At 40.6% G+C, this 20,024-nt stretch overlaps 1 long non-coding RNA gene and 1 pseudogene across 1 annotated transcript in view; one reads left to right on the top strand and one right to left on the bottom strand.

Moving 5' to 3' along the window:
* Positions 1–20,024, top strand: part of LOC135710669 (uncharacterized) — a 161,381-nt gene that overhangs the window by 65,899 nt on the left and 75,458 nt on the right. The gene's annotated exons all lie outside the window — the stretch shown is intronic.
* The window catches only part of LOC135710666 (uncharacterized), a 95,831-nt pseudogene that overhangs the window by 58,357 nt on the left and 17,450 nt on the right, over positions 1–20,024 (bottom strand).

Here is a 20,024-nt window from a genome sequence, read left to right as displayed (position 1 = left end):
ATTGCTCAATTACCCGAAGCGGAATATTCTTGGCGAACTAAGCCGATAGCCATCAGTGGTATATGGAAAACCGGTAAACGGTCCAAGAGCACATCGGCTGAGGTTTCCGATCGGTACACAGCAAAAAATAAAATTTAATATCACATCCAAGAGGATGCACTTCAATCATATCGAAAATCTCGTGTAATTTTTATGGCCACAAAAATAAACAAATACAGTAAAAGCAGCGTAATGTCAGTTCATGCACTGTATTAATGATAATTGTGGTCCTTTTTGGCAAGTAGTATTACACCATATTTTCGACACGATTGAAGTGCATCCACTTTGATGTGATATCAAAATTAATGTTTTGCTGTGTATGTGGTATCCGCAGGCTGGTATCAGCCAAATAGCGCAATGACAGACGAGTCTGTTTTAAGATGACTGATATTATTGAATTAATCATAGGGTTTATATGGTCTATACAAGTTGTGCGCAAGGGCGTAGCCAAGTTTCGAGCTAGGGAGGGGCGAAAAAAATTGGAAAATTTGGCCGAATGCCATTTCACTGAACACCATTTTACCGAAAGCCTTTGTGTTGCTGAGTTGCCCCCCTCTGGCTACGCCTATGGTTGTGCGGCATCATGTGCTTTCGTGAATTACTATGGCAAGCTATTTGGTGCAACAATTATGATTCAACGTGACGAACAATAATTATTGATCAGCTGAAGCTATTTCATTTTTGGATCTATGGAACCGTAGAAGCACGCATGTTGTTGTTGAATTTAATTGCAGTCGATGCGCTGCTGTGTTATGCTGATGGTGCGTTTACTCGTGGCTAGGGGTGGTGAATCATTGAGATGCGCTTTATGTATTGAATATGATACGGGACAGCTGGGTACAAGTGGGTGTACGACAACATTAAATTACATCAGCATTCATCAAAAATAAGATCAATCTCTACTCTTTACTCTGGCTTTATTACGTCCCTGCTGGGACTTTACGCTGGCCCTCAACTTAGTTTTTAGATGCACTTCCACAGTTGTTAATTGACACTATTGACAGCATTTTAATCCAGCACCATTTTCAAATTTGTACATTTGTTTGGCAAGTACAATCTCTATTGTCCACAAAGTCGAGGAATTTTTAAGCCCAAAAAAATCCTAAGCCGGAACCGGCAATCGATCCCAGCCGCCTTCAGCATGGTCTTGCATTATAACTGCTGCTTTACCGTGTGAGCTAAGGGAGGTCCCAACGGCATTAAAACTTACAATGCGAATATTTTCAGAATGAGGTTTATGTGCCCCTTCCGAAGGTTTCCATATTGTAAGACACATGACCACTTGATTATTTGGAATTGTAAATTTTTCTATTGAAGTAATGGATAGAAGTAATATCGTTGAAACCCTATACACTAACTTTAGTAAGGCCTTTGACAGAGTAGACATCCCCTTATTACTTTTTAAATTAAAACGTTTAGGTATGACAAGTACACTTTTAAAATGGATTGGATCATACATGAAAACAGATGGTCCGCTTTATAGGAAAAATATCGTCGCCAGTAAATATTACCTCGGGAGTTCCACAGGAATCTCATTTAGGTCCTTTTTTATTTATTTTATTTGTGGATGACGTGAAATTTGTGTTAAATCGCTAAATGTGCTCATATATGCTGACGATATGAAGCTGTACATGGAAATCTTTAACAGTTCTGATTTGCTACAGAGAGATATTGAGGTTTTCTACAATTGGTGCGTTAAAAGTCTGCTGGATATTAATGTTAAAAAATGCAATATTATATCTTATTCCAGAAAACACAGTACTCTAGATTTTACATGTACTCTAGGAAACCAGCTGGTTGTAAGGGGCAATACAATTAGGAACTTAGGAGTAATTCTTGATTCGAAGTTGACATTTGTACATCATGTGATTACTACAATTCACCAATAATATGTTGGGATTCATAAAAAAGATTTAGTTATCATTTTACAGACCCATATACCATCAAAACAATTTATGTAGCTCTCACGTAAGCTCATTTCTCGAATATTGCATTGTGGTTTTGGCTCCATATCATGAAACTTATATAAATCGTATAGAATCAGTTCAAAAACAGTTGTTGTTATTTGCCCTTAGGAAACTAGACCGGACCTCTTTTCCTCTTCCTTCCCGTTGTATGTTGATATACATTGAAACACTTAAGAAACGAAGAGAAATTTCCATGATTTCCTTTGTTAATGATATTATCTCACAACGCGTAAATTCAGAAAAGAAATATTAGCAAGCTTAAATTTTTACGTACCATCACGCATGTTAACAACTCGAAATGTATTTCAACTGTCACCTTACAGAACGAATTGTGGTAAAAATGGACCAATCAATAGAATGATGAGAGTCTATAATAATGATTGTGTGCGTATAGATCTAACTATGTCTAAAGATACAGCTAGGCTTTCACCTCGTTAAGTTTAAAACAATTTTTATTTCCTGGATATGTGTATATGTAGTCTACATTGATTGACAATTTCAAATAAAACGTATGCTTTAAAATAGCATGTAAGACAACAGCACTATTGTAAAACGGTCTATACTGATTGACGACAAATAAACAAATCGCTTCAATTGAGGGCATCCCCTTGTGCCCTTGTCTACTGAAAAGTTTCACATAGAAAATAGTTAAGTAAACTTTGCTTTTTGAATATTAATGTTACAGTTTCTATATTCATACAAGATATACAATTGACCGTTGTGCTTGTGGATTAATGATTAAAATGTAAAATAGATCAATCTAGTATAAACGTCAATTTCCAATTCGGTTTTTCCAAGAGATAGAACGTGAATAAGTAAATAAACATGATAGATAACATTCAAAGTGTTTTTATGTTACTTCATACGCGAAGTTAGCGATTTTCAGAGTTGGTTGGAAATGCTAACATGAAGCTTTAGTGTGATAATTTATTAGCTAGAGAATGATCTTTAGAAGAGAGTAGGTGGATAGTTCCGTTAGAGTACGGCAGTATGAAAATTGAATAGAAATTGAAAATGAGCGAAGGGTCAATAATGCGACAGTTTTTAAAGTTAGACGCACATCTTTTGCCTACGCGGAGACTTGAAGTATGTCTCCAAGTCTACAGGCAAAAAATGTGCGTCCTTCTTTTGCTCATAAACTGACTGCGACTGTGGAATAGCTCGTTTTCATCACTACCTAAAGCCCCACGCATATCATCAAACTGGAACGGATCCAGTATCGCTGTCTTCGTATCGCGTTAGGATGCATGCACTTGACTCATACTATGAGTCTCGAAGTGCTGGCGGGCATTTTGCCACTATCCGTCCGTTTTTCAGAGTTATCTCTGAAGCTCCTCACATGTTTTATGACTTTGTACTCCTGATGAATGTGGGCGTCTTAGTGGAATACCTGTATAATGAGAGAGAGAAGGATTAGTATTTTCCATTTAATTCCACTACTTTATTTGCTTATCCTTGACAGATACGCGTATTTCGTCTACAATGTGCAGACTTCTTCAGTGTCTTGTACTAATACTCGACTGAAGAAAAAACATCGCATTTACCGAATATATATTAACACAGGTACATTTTGACTTAGAAACTAGGTAAACTTAAATTTAATTTTCTATAGGAACAGGTACTCCGCTGCTTACTCGTTGATGTGTCCTAGGTAGTAACTTGAAAAGCCATGTGTGTCCGTTTCCTTGATCCCTGTTGAGTAAAGTTGAATTACGTTGTTTGTTGATCTCGAGGCTTTCTGCAACATCCAATTTCCATGGTGTAGATACGGTTCGTAAAATCGTTATGTCCTCCGTCGATAGTTGGTGGTCCTCTGTGAAGATGTGTTCTGCAACCTTTGATTTGAAATCATATGTTAGGCCATTTTCTTCTTGCTTTTTGGCCTTATTAACCTCCGCTATATGTTCTTTAAATCTAGTTGCTAAAGTTCTCTTGGTTTGTCCTACATATACTTTGTTACAATGATTACAGCTTATTTTATATACGCCTGCTTTACCTAAAACATTAACTGGGTCTTTAGTGGATCCTAACAATGATTTCAACTGGTTATGTCTACTGGTGAAAACTAAATCTAATCCGAATTGTTTTAACTGTGGTCTTAGTTTACAAGTAATATCTTGATCAAATGGAACGGACACTCGTTTCAATGGTTCAGGTGCTGTGGTGAGGGTTGTAAATAATCTCCTTTGTAGAATTCTCGCTTTTTTATCGATGATTGCCTGGATTGTGGTCTCCTTGTATCCGTTGAGTCTTGCTGTTTCGAAGATGTACTGTAATTCTTTAACCTTTCCTGTATCGCTGAGTGGAAGAGTCTGCATTCGGTGAATCATGTGGTCAAAGGCGGCCATTTTCTGCTGGAACGAATGGTTGGAAGTATAGGGGATAACTCTTTTGGTGCTTGTTGGTTTCCTGTAAATTTCGTATTCAAGCGAGGAAGATGATGACGATTCCCTGATGACTAGAAGATCGAGAAATGCGAGTTTCCCGTCTTTTTCTACCTCGTGAGTGAATTTGATATCCTTATGAATTCTGTTGATCTCATCTAAAATTTGTGGAAGGGCTTCCCGTTTAACTACGCTGAAGATATCGTCAACAAACCTCCACCAACGGTTTGGTAATAGTCCTTTCTCCTTCAGGATTGTCTCCAAGTTGGCCATGAAAAGTTCACACAAGAAGGGGGATAGGGGGTTTCCCATTGGGGCTCCTTTCGTCTGCTTGTAGAAGTTACCTCGGAAAGAGAAGTAGTTCTCTTCCATACAAAGGCGGGTCAGCTTAAGGTACGTCCGAACCTTGTTTCTCCATGCTGCATCCTCTCGTTGTGTTAATAGCCAGTCCTCCAAATGGTTGATCGCTTCCTTGACCGGTACGCTGGGAAAAAGAGCTGTGACGCCGAAAGATACCATAATCTCGTCCTCGTTGATGTCTCCTGAAGATTGTAGTTGCTGGGTGAACTCCTGGGTGTTACTAACTGCTTTACTCTGGAACTGATTCGGCATACTCTGGAACTCTTTGACTAGCCACTAGGTAAAGCAGGCGTATATAAAATAAGCTGTAATCATTGTAACAAAGTATATGTAGGACAAACCAAGAGAACTTTAGCAACTAGATTTAAAGAACATATAGCGGAGGTTAATAAGGCCAAAAAGCAAGAAGAAAAAGGCCTAACATATGATTTCAAATCAAAGGTTGCAGAACACATCTTCACAGAGGACCACCAACTATCGACGGAGGACATAACGATTTTACGAACCGTATCTACACCATGGAAATTGGATGTTGCAGAAAGCCTCGAGATCAACAAACAACGTAATTCAACTTTACTCAACAGGGATCAAGGAAACGGACACATATGGCTTTTCAAGTTACTACCTAGGACACATCAACGAGTAAGCAGCGGAGTACCTGTTCCTATAGAAAATTAAATTTAAGTTTACCTAGTTTCTAAGTCAAAATGTACCTGTGTTAATATATATTCGGTAAATGCGATGTTTTTTCTTCAGTCGAGTATTAGTACAAGACACTGAAGAAGTCTGCACATTGTAGACGAAATACGCGTATCTGTCAAGGATAAGCAAATAAAGTAGTGGAATTAAATGGACTTTGTACTACCTATATTTTACACAGGATGTCAGCCCTTTAAGAAATATTCTTGATTTATCTATGACGCAGGAAATCCGCGGAATTCCAGAGCATCATCGTCTTATGATTGCTCCTTCATTATACTCTGCAAAGTTTGGTCATGTTGATTCTGCAAGAACGTTTTTCACATATGGATCTCTAATAGAGGAGTCCGCTGGTTTTGGTGTATTTAATGAATTTCATAGTGCCTCTCGAAAACTTGAAGCTCCTTGTTCTGTGTATGTGGCTGAACTGGCAGCAAGTCACTACACTTTGGAAACTATTGCTTCACTTCTTCCAGACCACTACTTTATTTTTACGGATAGTCTCAGTTCTGTCGAGGCTATCCGTTCCATGAGGCCGGTAAAGCACTTCTCGTAATTTCTCTTGAAAATACGAGAGCTGCTTAGTGCTTTATCCGTGTGCTTTTTCATCATCACCTTCGCGTGGGCCCTTCGCATTGCTCAATTTTGGGTAATGAGCAGGCGGATACACTTGCGAAGGTGGGCGCTATGGAAGGCGACATTTATGATCGACAAATCGCCTATAGTGAATGTTTCTCTATTTATCGTCAGCAGTCGCTCGTTAGCTGGCAACATCAATGGAGTGAAGGGAACTTGGGACGATGGCTACATTCAATTATCCCTAAGGTGTCGAAGTTTGCATGGTTCAAAGGGTTGGACTTGGGTCGAGACTTCATACGCGTAATGTCTCGTCTCATGTCCAATCACCATTGTCTAAACGCTCACTTGTTCCGTGTGGAGTTGGGGGACAGCAATCTCTGTGAATGTGGACAAGGTTACCAGAACGCTGATCACATCCTTTGGTCTTGTGCGGAGTATCGTGGAGTCAGATCACATTTTTATGATTCCCTTCGGGCTCGAGGTAGACAACCTAATGTTCCAGTTCGGGATTTTTTTGGCTAGACGCGATCTGGAGTTTCTGAAACTCGTATATGTTTACTTTAAGAATATTAACCTTAGATTGTAAGTTTGATTAACCTTGTGTTTAATTTGTATTTTGTACGTGTGGGCTTTTTTTGTCAATGTTTGTTTTCAAGATGAATAAAAATAATTTCATGTTTTAGGATAAATTAAATATTTGTATCGTAAACCACATTTCAAACCTCTTTCTTCCCTTTTCCCATCCAAAAAAATTGTAAATCTCAACTAACCTCGAGACAACCGCGAGTACTCGGTCCAGCTCCTTTAACCTTAAATATAAGACAGTAAATGATAACTCAGCTCTGTAAAGTTTATTCGATTGAGCTTGTACAAATAAAGTAATTATAAAAAAAAAAACAACTATTGAAGATCCATCGAAATTAAAGAAGTGCGAGCAAGAGAGAGACGTATTAGTGGGAAAACAATGAATCCCTTCATGTCCGTGTGCCTTGTAGAGAAAGGCGATTAAATGTTATAAAGCTCTATGCAGATGAGAATCGAATTTGATTCCAACGCTGTTGCCATGCAAGCAAGTAGTTAGTCAGATCCAAAAGTGGGCCAAAGAAAGAGACGATAGGTTTCACATTACTCGATCTCCTCTCCCTGTACTGGATTCCAAGTCATAAAAGCGAGACCAGGGCTGTCATCTGATCACTCAATGTGCGCAATGTGCTGATTTTCTGAAATAAACAAAGTGAGAATCAAACAAATACAAAGTTTGCTTGCCTTTCACCCTGCGCAAGTGTAAAGCAGCGGAGAAGAGAAGACAGACACACACCCAGAAATAACGAAAGCTCAATGTGTAGCCATAGCTCCGACGGGTGCGACGCAAAGAGCGCCACTCAGTGTAGGGTTGCAAATGGGAAACCCAGCAAAAAGTCAAAATTCTTCTTCGTTAAGCTCATCTTCATCTCCTATGCATGCAGTCGTGGTAAGCAAAGTCTGCAAAGAATTCAAAGAAGACATTAGCGCTTATTGTATTATACTCGCTCCCTGCGCCGCACGGAGTGTACCGCTCATTGTGTGGATTGCAGATTAGTTGGAAAAGAGTGTGCGAAGTAAATGGGAGAATCACACACTCTTTGTCGAGTGTTGTGAGATGCATGCACAAAGTTGCTTTGCTAACGCTCTGAGGTGCTTTCCAGCCCTGAGCGAGACAAACAAGTAACCCATTTACCCATGCATGGAGAAACACACATACTGAGAGAAAAAAAAACGCAACGGAGTGGTAGAAGAAATGGTTCTAAGGGCCCATGCATTAATTATGTCACGCTAAATCGAGCAAAAAATTACCTCCTACACCCCTATCGTGACGTTTTTCCTATACCTAATGCATTGCTTGTCACAAAATCTTAGATTAGAGCGTGACATAATATATGCATCAACCCTAATGTTGGCATTTTGATCTAGATGAACGCGTTATTGGGACGGTACTAATGTATATTTTTGGTCGATATTGAGTCGATTGCTAAATTTATGTATGATGCAACTCAGCACACTCAAAGGAAAGAGAGTGGAAGTTTAAGGAAAACCTGTGAAAGCAATGCATATGGTAAACGAAAAACATAACAAGGGCAGGAGGGGAAGCCATCCTTTCCAAAATTTTGCGTGGATGAAAAAGAAAGATAGAAATAGGTAGAATGGAGAGATCTCACCAATATTTATATGCGTCTGTGTTCCGTACGAGCCGCATGGGCACGCTCGTGGTCATATGTGTGTATGTATTTACGTAGCAAACACATTTTACAATCCCCGTATCCTCCAGGCTTTTCACGCCGGTTCCGCCGATCGTGCTGCATCTGCAACAAATGAGCCTTTGTGCACATAAATAGAAAAGCTTTCCCAAAACCGGATGTAAGGCATTAAGCTTTTCGAAATCTACAAATGACTTCATTTTGTTCATCTTTTCCACACACACAATAACACCAAACTTTTTTTTTTTCTTAAAGCCCACTTCGATGGCATTGGACTTTTTTTTCTATTAACTTCCGTTCAATGCACATCCTCCGAATAGAGTCATTATTGTAATGATGTCTTAAAATCACCATTTACCCGAGTAGCACACTTTCATCACAATAAGTTACAGCAACTTGGTTATGACTGAAATAAGTCGTTTATAAGTTTCTACAATTGATTTGTGACAAGCGTGCTACTAGGGTAGTCACTCCTCCATGAAACCGAATTAATAAACTCGCCGACAGTTGCATAAACATGCAAATATACCGGTAGCAAGCTCAAGCACCTCTAAAAATCCTTCCAAATAAGTGCCAAAAAACGAAATTTATTTTGCACAGGCGTCGATATCCTCAAAACGAACTTTTGCTCCACCTTACTCAAATACTTTGTTTCACAACGGTTGTTATCATTATTCTAATGATCTTATGAAGTTGTAGCTTCTGGCCTATGTTACATGAAACTATGTTTAGATTCAAATCAAAAACTACCTTATGTACAACTAATACGTAATAGCGGTGTTTCAGCCAAGGCACCGTAGAAAATTGAGACATCGTGAAACAAATGGTTGTGCATTATTCATTTGATTTCCAATAGCACTTGCACTTCATTGCGTTCGATCTTCTTATATAGTGTACCATGAGCACGAACAGTTTGGAATAGGAAAAAAGGGATAAGACGGAAGCTATCGTCGACTAGTTCGTCGTTTGTCGTCATCTGCGAACAGCGTAACATCTGGTCACGAACAAAACTTTGCTACATCTCTTCTGCTCTCTGCCATGCAGTCTTGTTCGCTAACTATGCACGGTTTACGAACATAACGCTCGAATATGCAATCTGAGGAAGAAAGTTTCCAGTGAAAAATTGAAGCAGGCACCGAATTTATCAAAGAACAAGTTTCATACGGTTCACTAGGTGAAACGGGCTACTGCTCGGTAAACAAGGCAAACTATAACTTATCGAAGTGCAACACGGCGACGCGATATGACGTCCACAGCAACAGCGAGGAAAACTGGATGCATCGAAGCATAGCAATTTGATGAACTGGCAGTTTGCTTTCACGCTTGTTCAGAGAGAGTTGATTACTTTTGCTGCTCAATTGAGCCACAACTATATGTACTTTTTAGACTAGTTTAATCGTTATTACTTCATATTCATCATTATCCTTTTTTTAAATGGGCTGATGAGATTGTTTATTTATGTTTATGGTATATTTATGTTGTTTGTTAATTAATGAGTATATTCAGACCAGTTATAATTAGATTAACCAGATGCATAGAGAAACAGTAAATAGAGAGCCCTGATGAAATGCACCCTCTGCTCCGATCAAATGAATTATTTGTGTCATTTTGATGATTGAGATTTTGAATTGAAGCAAATAGGAACAGTTAATGGTAAATGGTGGCGTGACAACTATAGCAGCATGAAGAGCATCAAATATAGACCGTTTCATAAATTATGGGCACACTTTCAACATGCCACCCTTTTTGCCCCAATTACGTTAAGCAGCTGTTCATCGATTTGTGTTGTTATTTACATACTGCTCAATAGGTCTGTGTGAAAAAGCTAGTTTTGGATAAATCTTAACAATGCAGGACATTTTCCCGAAAGACCCCAAATGCTTAGGCATAGGTGTCATTGCATGATTTTGTTGCTAAGGAATCCGATTTTGATTGATAAAGGGGTGTACTTTTGGAAGGTCTTTTAATTCTTCGAAGTGTATAAATAGCGAGATCTTTCATTAAGAATCGGTTACTTGCGATAACTGTATCCAATATTTCATCATTTTTCAATCGTGATGGAGAAATACGTCGTGCACTAAACTAAGAACACGGAATATTTCACAATATATCAAATTATCGCAATGGATTTATATCCTGCACAGACAATTACATACCATAGGGTTTAATTTGTCATATCACATGGTGGCGGGTTCGAATGAGCTCAACAAAATAACTTCCATTTTTGTTGAATTGGTATACAAGTCGCTTTACTAAGTTAAAGCTGTTTGATTTCTTTTTCTACATTTTTCCATGATAGGTTAATTTTATTATATATGTATATAGAGGAAATGGCTCTAATTTTGGCCTATGGATCTAAGATTGGACCCATCGCTAAAAATCTGCAATTTATCAATTTAACTAGATGAACGCGGTATTGGGACGATACTAATGGATATTTTTGGTCGCTATTGAAAATTTAGCCGATTGCTGAAGGTATGTATGGGCCCAAATTAGGGGCATTTAGGCCGACATTACATCCTTTTCCCCTACCAAATTTTAGCTTACGATGACAAAAGAAGAAGTATGATTAAAAGATATATACAATGCTGGAAAAATTTGACCATTTCAAGGGTATTTAAACATTAAAAACGGATAAATAGAAACCGACAGAAATAATTTAGAAAAATAATAAAATAGAGTGATATCACGAGATTGTGTTGTTTACATACATCGCCGTCAGATGCCATTTTCCAGTTTACCGCCGATTATTGTTCGCAGCTCGAAGACACCGAAAGCTCTCCGAACGGCCTCTTTCAATGCCCACGATTCGTGGCCATAAAGGGCTACCGGCAGAATCAACGTCTTGTACAGCGCGAATTTCGTTTTCGTACGCAAGCTGCGGGACTTCAGCTGACTACGCAACCCGTAGAAATCCCTGTTCCCCATCATTATCGTACGTCACAAAAGTACCAAGATATACAAATTCGTCCACAACTTCAAATTTTTCGCCATCTAGCACCACTTCACTACCAACACCACTATTGCTCCCACGCTTTCTACCGGCGACCATGTACTTCGTTTGGGTAGAATTTATCCTGAGACCAATCCTCGCTGTCTCGCTCTTAAAAGGCGCGAACGCCTCTTCCACTGCTCTACGGTCGATTCCGATGATGTCGATGTCGTCCGCAAAGCTGAGACATATGGGTTTTCCCGATTGGATAGCCGACTGGCTAATGTCTTACCTGACTGGTAGGAAAGCATTCGTCCAGGTGAACTCAGCACGATCCAGGACCTTCTACATTCCATCTGGAGTTCCACAAGGGAGTGTGTTAGGTCCATTGATCTTTGTGCTCTTCATCAATGACTTGTGCCTGCAAATATCTTCTGGAAAGTTGTTTTTTGCCGACGACCTCAAAATCTTCAGAGTCATCAAGTCTGTTTTGGACTGTGTTGCTCTGCAGATTGACATCGATGCCCTTTCACGATGGTGCAAGGAAAATGGAATGTGCGTGAACATCAATAAGTGCAAGGTGATCACTTTTAGCTGTTGTTGGATTCCCATCAATCATCTTTACAATATTGACACTGCTCCGCTGGAACGTGTGCAGTCTATCCCTGATTTAGGAGTTATCATGGATTGTAAGCTTCGATTCAACGAACATATATCCACCGTTACTGCCAAAGCCTTCTCCGTTCTTGGGTTCATTCGCCGCAATGCATCTCAATTCACCGACGTGCACACATTAAAAGCCTTGTTCTGTGCTTTAGTGTGAAGTATCCTGGAATATGCTGCTCCCATTTGGGCACCGTACCATACATCTCAGGTGATCCGCATCGAACGTGTGCAGAAATCATTCATTCGCTTTGCTCTTCGGCACCTACCGTGGAATGATCCTGTCCATCTACCTGCATATCCAGAACGATGTCAACTAATTGATCTGGAACTGCTATCGGCAAGACGGCTGAAATTGCAGCGGCTGGTTATATTCGATATCGTCCAGAATAACGTCGACTGTTCGGATCTTCTCCTGCAAGTATCACTGAACGTTCCACAGCGTCAGCTGCGGTACTCAGCACTTATCGCAGTTCCCGCACATAGAACATGTTATGGTCATAACAACCCGCTCAGTTCTTGCCTCAGAGCTTTCAACAATGCTAGTGATTTGTTTGATTTTAATGTGTCCAAAAATTGTTTTAAAAATAGGATTAAAAACATAGCATAAGTTAAACTAGTCTGTACGACACTGTCGAAGACGAAGAACAAATAAACAAATAAACAAAAACCAAGGAGCATGTGCGACTTTGTGATGATGGGACCGTTCCTCTGCACGCCAGCTCTCCTAATCGCTCCTTCGAGGGCGATGTTGAATAGAAAGTTCGAAAGAGCATCTCCCTGCTTCAACCCATCTGAGGTCACGAACGAAGCTGAAATCTCGTCTGCAACCCATACACATGATTTCGAACGATCCAGCGTTGCACGAATCAGCCTAATTAGTTTCGTCGGAAAACCGTTTTCTTGCATTATCTGCCATAGCTCGTTTCTCTTTACTGAATCGTACGCTGCCCTGAAATCTATGAACAGGTGATGAGTCTGCAAGTTGTATTTCCGGAACTTCTCAAGGGTTTGACACAGGGTAAACATTTGATCCGTCGTTGATCGACCCTCACGAAAACCAGCCTGGTATTCGCCGACGAAGGATTCCCCAAGCGGTCTCAATCTGTTGAACAGAACACGTGATAATATTTTGTACGCCGAATTCAGAAGCGTGATTCCTCTGTAATTGGCGCACTCCAGTCTGTGTCCCTTTTGTAGAGGGGACACGGTGGATTATCTGGTGCAGCTGCTCACTTCCGTGTTTGAGAAGTTCGGCCGGGAGCTCGTCATTCCCCCCTTACTGTTTTTCAGCTCTCGTATCGCCTTTTTCACCTCTTCTAGCGTTGGTGGTTCCACAGCTTGACCATCGTCGTTGATGTGTGTTTGTAGATGCTCTCCCGTTCTCTCCGTTCAGCAACGTCTCGAAGTACTCCTTCCACCTGGCAGCCACCATCGTTTTATCTGTCAGCAGATTACCTTCACGGTGATAGCACATGGCGGGAGACGGCGCTGTCTTACTCCTCATGCCATTGCCATTGGCGCTGTCTTACTCCTCATGCCATGCGTAAAACCTTTGCATATCATTCTGCTCCATACTTTCTTGCGCCTCAGCAATAACGCGTTCCTCGTATTGCCTTTTTTCCTGCGATGGATTCGTTTCTCGGCTGACCTTGCTACCCTGTACCGCTCTCTGTTCTGACGGGTACCAGACACCAACATCCGGCTTCTGAAGACGTTCTTCTCCTCTGTCACTCGCTGGCACTCCTCGTCAAACCACCCGTTTCGGGGGTGCCTCTAAGCTGTACCTATCACCTCTCATGCTGTTGTGCTCACCGCTCCGTGGACAGCTTCCCACAGTTTGTTGAGATTCTCGTTCACGTTGATTTCCGCTATCCGCTCATTCAGCTTCTGGTGGTACTCTGCAGCAACACCATCTACTGTCAAACGCTGGATGTTGGAACGCATCGATCTCCGGTTTCTCGAACTCGTAACGGTCGATAGACGCGCTCAAATTTTCGCGACAACGAGGTAGTGATCCGAGTCGATATTAGGACCCCTGACATCTACGACATCCGAGAAATGCCGACCATCCACCAACACGTGGTCGATCTGGGAGCAAGTTTTGCCATTAGGGTGTCTCCAGGTGTGCTTTCGGATATCCTTGCGTGCAAAGTGGGTATATCACGAGCAGCAGCGAAGTTTATCAGCTTCAGGCCATTATCATTCGTTGCAGAGTGAAGGCTCTCTGTTCCAATGATCGGGCGAAAGAATTCCTCTCTTCCGACCTGCGCGTTTGCATCTCCGATGCCAATCTTCACGTCGTGTTTAGGGCACTCATCATAGGCTTTCATAAAACGCGTCCTTCACGTCATCGGATTTATCGTTAGTCGGTGCGTAGATGTTGATCAGGCTGTAATTGAAGAATTTGCCACGAATCCTCAAAACGCAGATGCGCTCGCTAACCGGTTTCCACCGCATAACCCGCTTCATCTGTTTCCCAATCACTACGACACCAACTCCGTGTTCTGCTCTATCGCCACCGCTGTAGTAGATATGGTATTTGAACGATGTGTTGGCGATAGGATCTACCACCCTGAATTCACGTTCTCCAGCCACCGTACTTCTTGAATAGCAGCCACACTCACATTCACCTTTTGCAGTTCACGGGTTAGAAGGCCCACTCGTCCAGGTTCATTTAACGTTCTGACATTCCAAGAACCGAGTTTCCATTCATTGTCCTTATTTCGTTGCCGTTGGGTCAGTTGCCGAAAATTCCGTTCGTTTTTTCTTCTTCTTACTTAATTTTTCTGAGTACTTTTATAATTCAGTATGCTACCGTACCAGGGTCGCGATACCTACATCGTGTTGATGGGGCTACCATCTTGGATTTAGCTGACACAATACAGCATTTCTTTTTTAGCCGCTGGATCCCAGACAGACGCTGTTCGAACCGCACCTCCTGGTGGACAGACGCTCGACGATTCGCACCTCTTCAGCCTTGCTATTATAACCCCGCTACCAGCACATATATGGGCATATACTGGCTGTCATCATCCAACACGTGGAAGCGTGAGGTAGGAGCTTGTGAAGACCAGAGCTATGCTGGACGCTCTTTCCCCTGTGGTCCTCACCATTTTGTGGTGCTGAAGAAATACCGATTTTAAATCCATGATTTCACTTTAAATCTTAATATTTGAATAATTCCACCGCAGTAATTAAAAAATTGCCCCTTCACTCTTTTTAGACCGAAATTTTCATTAAAATATGTAGAATCTTATCACAGTGCTAGTTTTGGAAAGTATTTGCCCTATTTTGATATTTGACTCATGTAAAACATCATGTTTTGAAGAAATTAGCCCATGTATATTTTATGGATTACTAGATAGTGTCTTGCTGTTTTCTAGAAAGCTGCGTGTTTTTGTAAAATAAAAATCTTTTTTTAACATACTATCGCTTGTAAAAATCAAACGATGCCGTTAATACCGATAAATCGATTTTAGGGGGCTTCCATTAAGAACGCTTGTGCCTGAATAAAAATGATATGCTATGCATGTTTGTCTTCTGCAAAGCTAATGGATTTGATGAGTTCTACAATGTTGTAGAACATTTCAATATCTAAAATTGTCAGTTAAAAATTTAGAATTTTCAAGTGGCGTCCCAATGAGTCTAATTTATGGACGACCCTTAAATCTTCTCTGAAGACTCCAACTTGATTAAAGTTCATCTTTATGCCTTTTTATTTTTTTTTTTTTTGCTGAAATTCGCCCTTTTGTACCTCTGTGTATTGGAAATTGGGTGAAAGGAGCGAAGCTGCAGATACAAAACGGAAGTTTTATTGATCAGTAACTGCAAAGCGGGGCAGCAGTCAGAAATCTCCGTCGGTGAGCACGCCATAGCCTCGAAGCACATGCTAAAATACCTGGGAGTGATCGTTGATGACCGGTTTACTTCAACAGTCACGTCGACAACACCTGCGAGAAGACGGCGAAAACCATCAACGTGGTGAGAGCCGAGTGGCAGCAGGAGTGGTACTCACCGCAGAACGGTAGATGGACTCATCGGTTAATACCAGTTCATTCAACCTGGGTGAACAGGAAGCACGGATAGGCAAACTTCCGCCTGACGCAATTCCTGGTCATGGTTGCTTCAGGGAGTATCTACATCGGCTTAGACAAGCAAGATCAGCCCTCCATCCGGAGTGTGAAAACGTGCAAGAGACGCTGGACCAAGTGGCCTTCGACTGCCCTAGATTTGAAGCAGTGCGAAGGGAGATGCTGAAGAGAATTATACATAGAGAAAAAAGCAATGGGAAAAAAAAATGCTACAGGTGGTAAATGATCCATTGTGGGCTTCATTGTCGTGTGGTTAGCGGCGTCACCCGTCGTTCAGGCGTGTATTGTTAATGCCACAAAGTGAGGGTTCGAATCCCGCTCCAGCCTTACTGGCCTACTGGGTGTTGTGTGTTGTCCATTGTCCGTTGTTTAGTGTGAAGTGTTCAGTCTGTGCAACCTCTGGTTAAGGGCGGTGTCAATTATCTTAAATTGTCTCTAAATGATCAATGTAAAGCCTTTTAATGGAAATCATGAAGAAATAGCTATCACACGGCCTGTTTTTGTATAAAAAAACAACTGTCCTTTGTTACAGGTTCCCCCAGGGACATACTTATTTGTCCTGATAGTGGCTAATGTGGTATATGATCCATTTTAAGTCTATGTAAATCGTGTTTATGAAAAACCGAGAAGAATGAGCTGTCGCACGGCATGTTTTGGTGTAAAAATGTAATTGTCCCTGGGGTCATCTCGATGGTTCCGAGTTTGATGAAAAACCATTGACCAAAAAGCAGGTGGATGGCATATATTATTAATAAAAATAAGACTGCATTCAGAACCCTGCATGCATTAGCAAGATTACCTCTCACCCCAGCAGACTGGGTTCAATCCCAGTCTGCGCCGCCGGGATGTTCTTGAGGCATAACATCTTTGATCATGTAAAGCTGTTGGTCCCCGGTTCAAGAGTAGATGGGTGGATAGGTAGGGTCCAGGTGTGTGAGCTGCCTCCCTGGCGTCCGTAGCATTGGTGCTCAGCATGGAAAACAAGATTGACGGAAAACAAAATCAAACAACAACGGTCGTAACCTGGATTACGATTATAGTTTTTGACATATCATTTGGTTTGGAAATGGTTCTTCTTTCTGTATATTTACAAAAATATGGATTTTTCACTAATATTCTAGAAGATATTCATTACAATTTAAAAAATTTAGACATGCCCTCCAGATTCCTGGATCATCCGCGGTATTCGGTGACCATGGTTATTTCCGTGCCTACTCCATAAAACTATATAAGTTTTACATAGTTGGAGATGCTTAACTTCAGATATCAGACATAAAGTAGACATTTTATAAGATAAATGAGGAACTGAAAGTTCAGTCCGCATCGTGCTCTCTTGCCTAAATCTACAGCAAATTTAAACAGCACTTCTCAGTGCTCAATTTACCTGTAAATTGTCTACCTTGTTCGACTCTTATTCCTCTTCGATCCTTGTTTGGACCCTACCCGAGGTAATCCTGCTTGGATATCGATTTGGAAAATTCCTCTTCAATCCTTCAGATTCTTATAGTAATCTGCTTGGAAGTCGATTTGGATAAAAGTTTTACTACCGCCATGGCACCCCTTCTGATTTTATTAATTTGAGCAATCAATTTGATTTGCTCACGGATTAAGATAATGATCTATCATCATATATTCTAGTAAACTTTCCCGGCTTAACGCCTAGAAGGAAAAGAAGCCCCATATTATGATGTTGAGTCGTGTGTATTTTTTCTCAATTCAGCATGACATTTAAAAAAAAAACTTCATCAAACTCGCCAAATTCACCGAAAGTCACCTGAAAACTTTGTATTTTTTAAATTATTTTTTAATTAAAGTTTAAGTTTTAAACACATTATTATGGATATAATATTCAGTTGGATGTCACCCGGGTGGATCGTCCCCCGCTATCGTTTTTCCGTAGCAAGTGAAACATTGCGTTTCATGTACATAAACAATCATCAATAATGACTATAAACCTAAACATTGGTCAACCTTTGTTTGTTACTAGTATGTTGGATCCAATCAATTATCTAAAAGTAACATAGAGACTATGGAAGGCGATATTTTTGATCGACAAATCGCCTTTGCGGAATTTTTCTCAATTACCCGTCAGCACGTCCTCACCAACTGGCAACAAAAATGGAATGAAAGTGATCTGGGAAGATGGTTACATTCTATTCTCCCACAGGTGTCGAACAAGCCATGGTTCAAAGGATTGGACATGAACCGTGACTTTATACGTGTCATATCAAGGCTCATGTCCAATCACTACTCGTTAGACTCGCATTTCTTCCGAATCGGGCTCGCAGGCAGCAATTTGTGCGCTTGTGGTAGTGGCTATCACGATATCGACCACGTGCTTTGGTCATGCACTTTACATTGTGTTGCTAGATCCGAGTTATCCGCATCCCTGAGGGCCCGAGGAAAACAACCTTTGCGGCCCGCTAGAGACATCTTGGCGAGCCGAGATCTCGAATATTTTAATTTAATTTATGTGTTTTTTAAACGGATCGATCTGAGGATTTAGTAGTTAGTGTCATCTTGTGTTCCCCCAAGTTGTTAGCTGCCCATCGGTGTACCCCCATGTTTGTCTTTTTCATCAGTTGGTCGCTTAGTTCGAGATAAAAAGCACATTGCTCTCCAAACCTTGTGTTCTCAATCCCTACCCTGCCATCCATTTGTTAAAATTTGTTACCCCTAACCTCGAGATAGCCGCGAGTAATCGGCCCCCGCTTTACTAACGTTAGTTTTAAGAAACGTTGTAATCTAAACAATGAATATCGGCTCCGCAAAGCTACGGCAAATGAGCCTGGAAAAATAAACGCATTATAAAAAAAAAAACATAGAGACTAATGAACATTGGTGAACCCGTGATAAAAGCATATGCCAACGTTCCATATCATAATGTTTAGAGCTTAAATGAGTATGAAAATGCTATATAGCTGCTCTACTATTTCCTGATATTAACGCTTTTGTTCAGAGGCTGTGGACCTTTGCAAATCTAATCTGTTCAAAGTAGATTCATCTGCTACGCACTTAGATTATTGCTTTGAATTGTCGATCGTCCCCTACAAGGAACAAGCTTTCATCTCAATGCTTTGTTTGTTGCTGATGACCTCATTGTTCTGTGAAGTGGTTTTTCTATCCTACATATGAGATTTAATGTTTTACTTGAACTTGCACTGCTTAACACCTACGTTAGCTTTGAAATTTGTTCGACCATCGTTACTTTTTCGAAACCTGCAATGCAATAATGACTCTATTATTGTTTTCATATGATATTTCCTATTTAGATTTTCTAGATTTTAGATTCTTCACTACAATGAAGTTTATTCATCACAAGAATGTGCACAATAATAATGTCACTCTTGAGAACCACTCGTATTCAATTTCCATACCCAATTATTCTCCATCGATGCTTACAGTTTCATAAGGTTTTCTCGCCGTTCCATTCGCCCATCGTATCCAGTTGGTTATAACAAATCGCGGTAGGATGCCACAAAGTTCTGTCCTAGTCCAACTAATCAAACACTTATGGGAAATTTGCCACATTTCGCTCCCGGCGGCATACTTATTTTTCTACCTCCACGAAGGAAAACATACGTTTCTCGGTTATGGGTAAAAGAAAACATTGGAGATGATTACATCCATCTTGACTTTGATCGAAAGCCAAGGTTCGTTGGTGAAGCTCTTACGTGACATTACTTTTGATGTCTTCGAGTAGGATGGCATCTCTTCTCGGTGGAGAGAAAGTAAACCGATAAAAAGGAAAACTTCACCGTTAGTCCCTCTCAAGTGAAACGGTTTCGCGTTCCACTGGCTAGGATAAGCAGCTGCATCGTTGATAAATCATTGACAACGAATCTGGGAGTATGCTGTAAATTATGTGCTCCATTTCACCATTTCCCACCCGTTTACGCTGTTCTGCTGTGAAATGCGAAAAACCGTGGCTCAAACTTTTTTATATGTTCTCGATTGGAAGAATGAGGAGAAATATTTCAATATAAATTGTTTTGAGTTGAAAAAATATTGCCACATAGACAGCACCCCAAGAGGTACGAAAGCTGGGATAAAACAAGAAATAAAATTCCCAT

Source organism: Ochlerotatus camptorhynchus, unplaced genomic scaffold, assembly GCF_037179485.1.
Source record: "Ochlerotatus camptorhynchus isolate MF236.1 unplaced genomic scaffold, CSIRO-AGI_Acam_v1.1 ptg000398l, whole genome shotgun sequence".
Classification (NCBI taxonomy): domain Eukaryota; kingdom Metazoa; phylum Arthropoda; class Insecta; order Diptera; family Culicidae; genus Ochlerotatus; species Ochlerotatus camptorhynchus.
The sequence above is the reverse complement of the archived record's forward strand: the minus strand, read 5'-3'. Positions and strand labels throughout refer to the sequence as shown.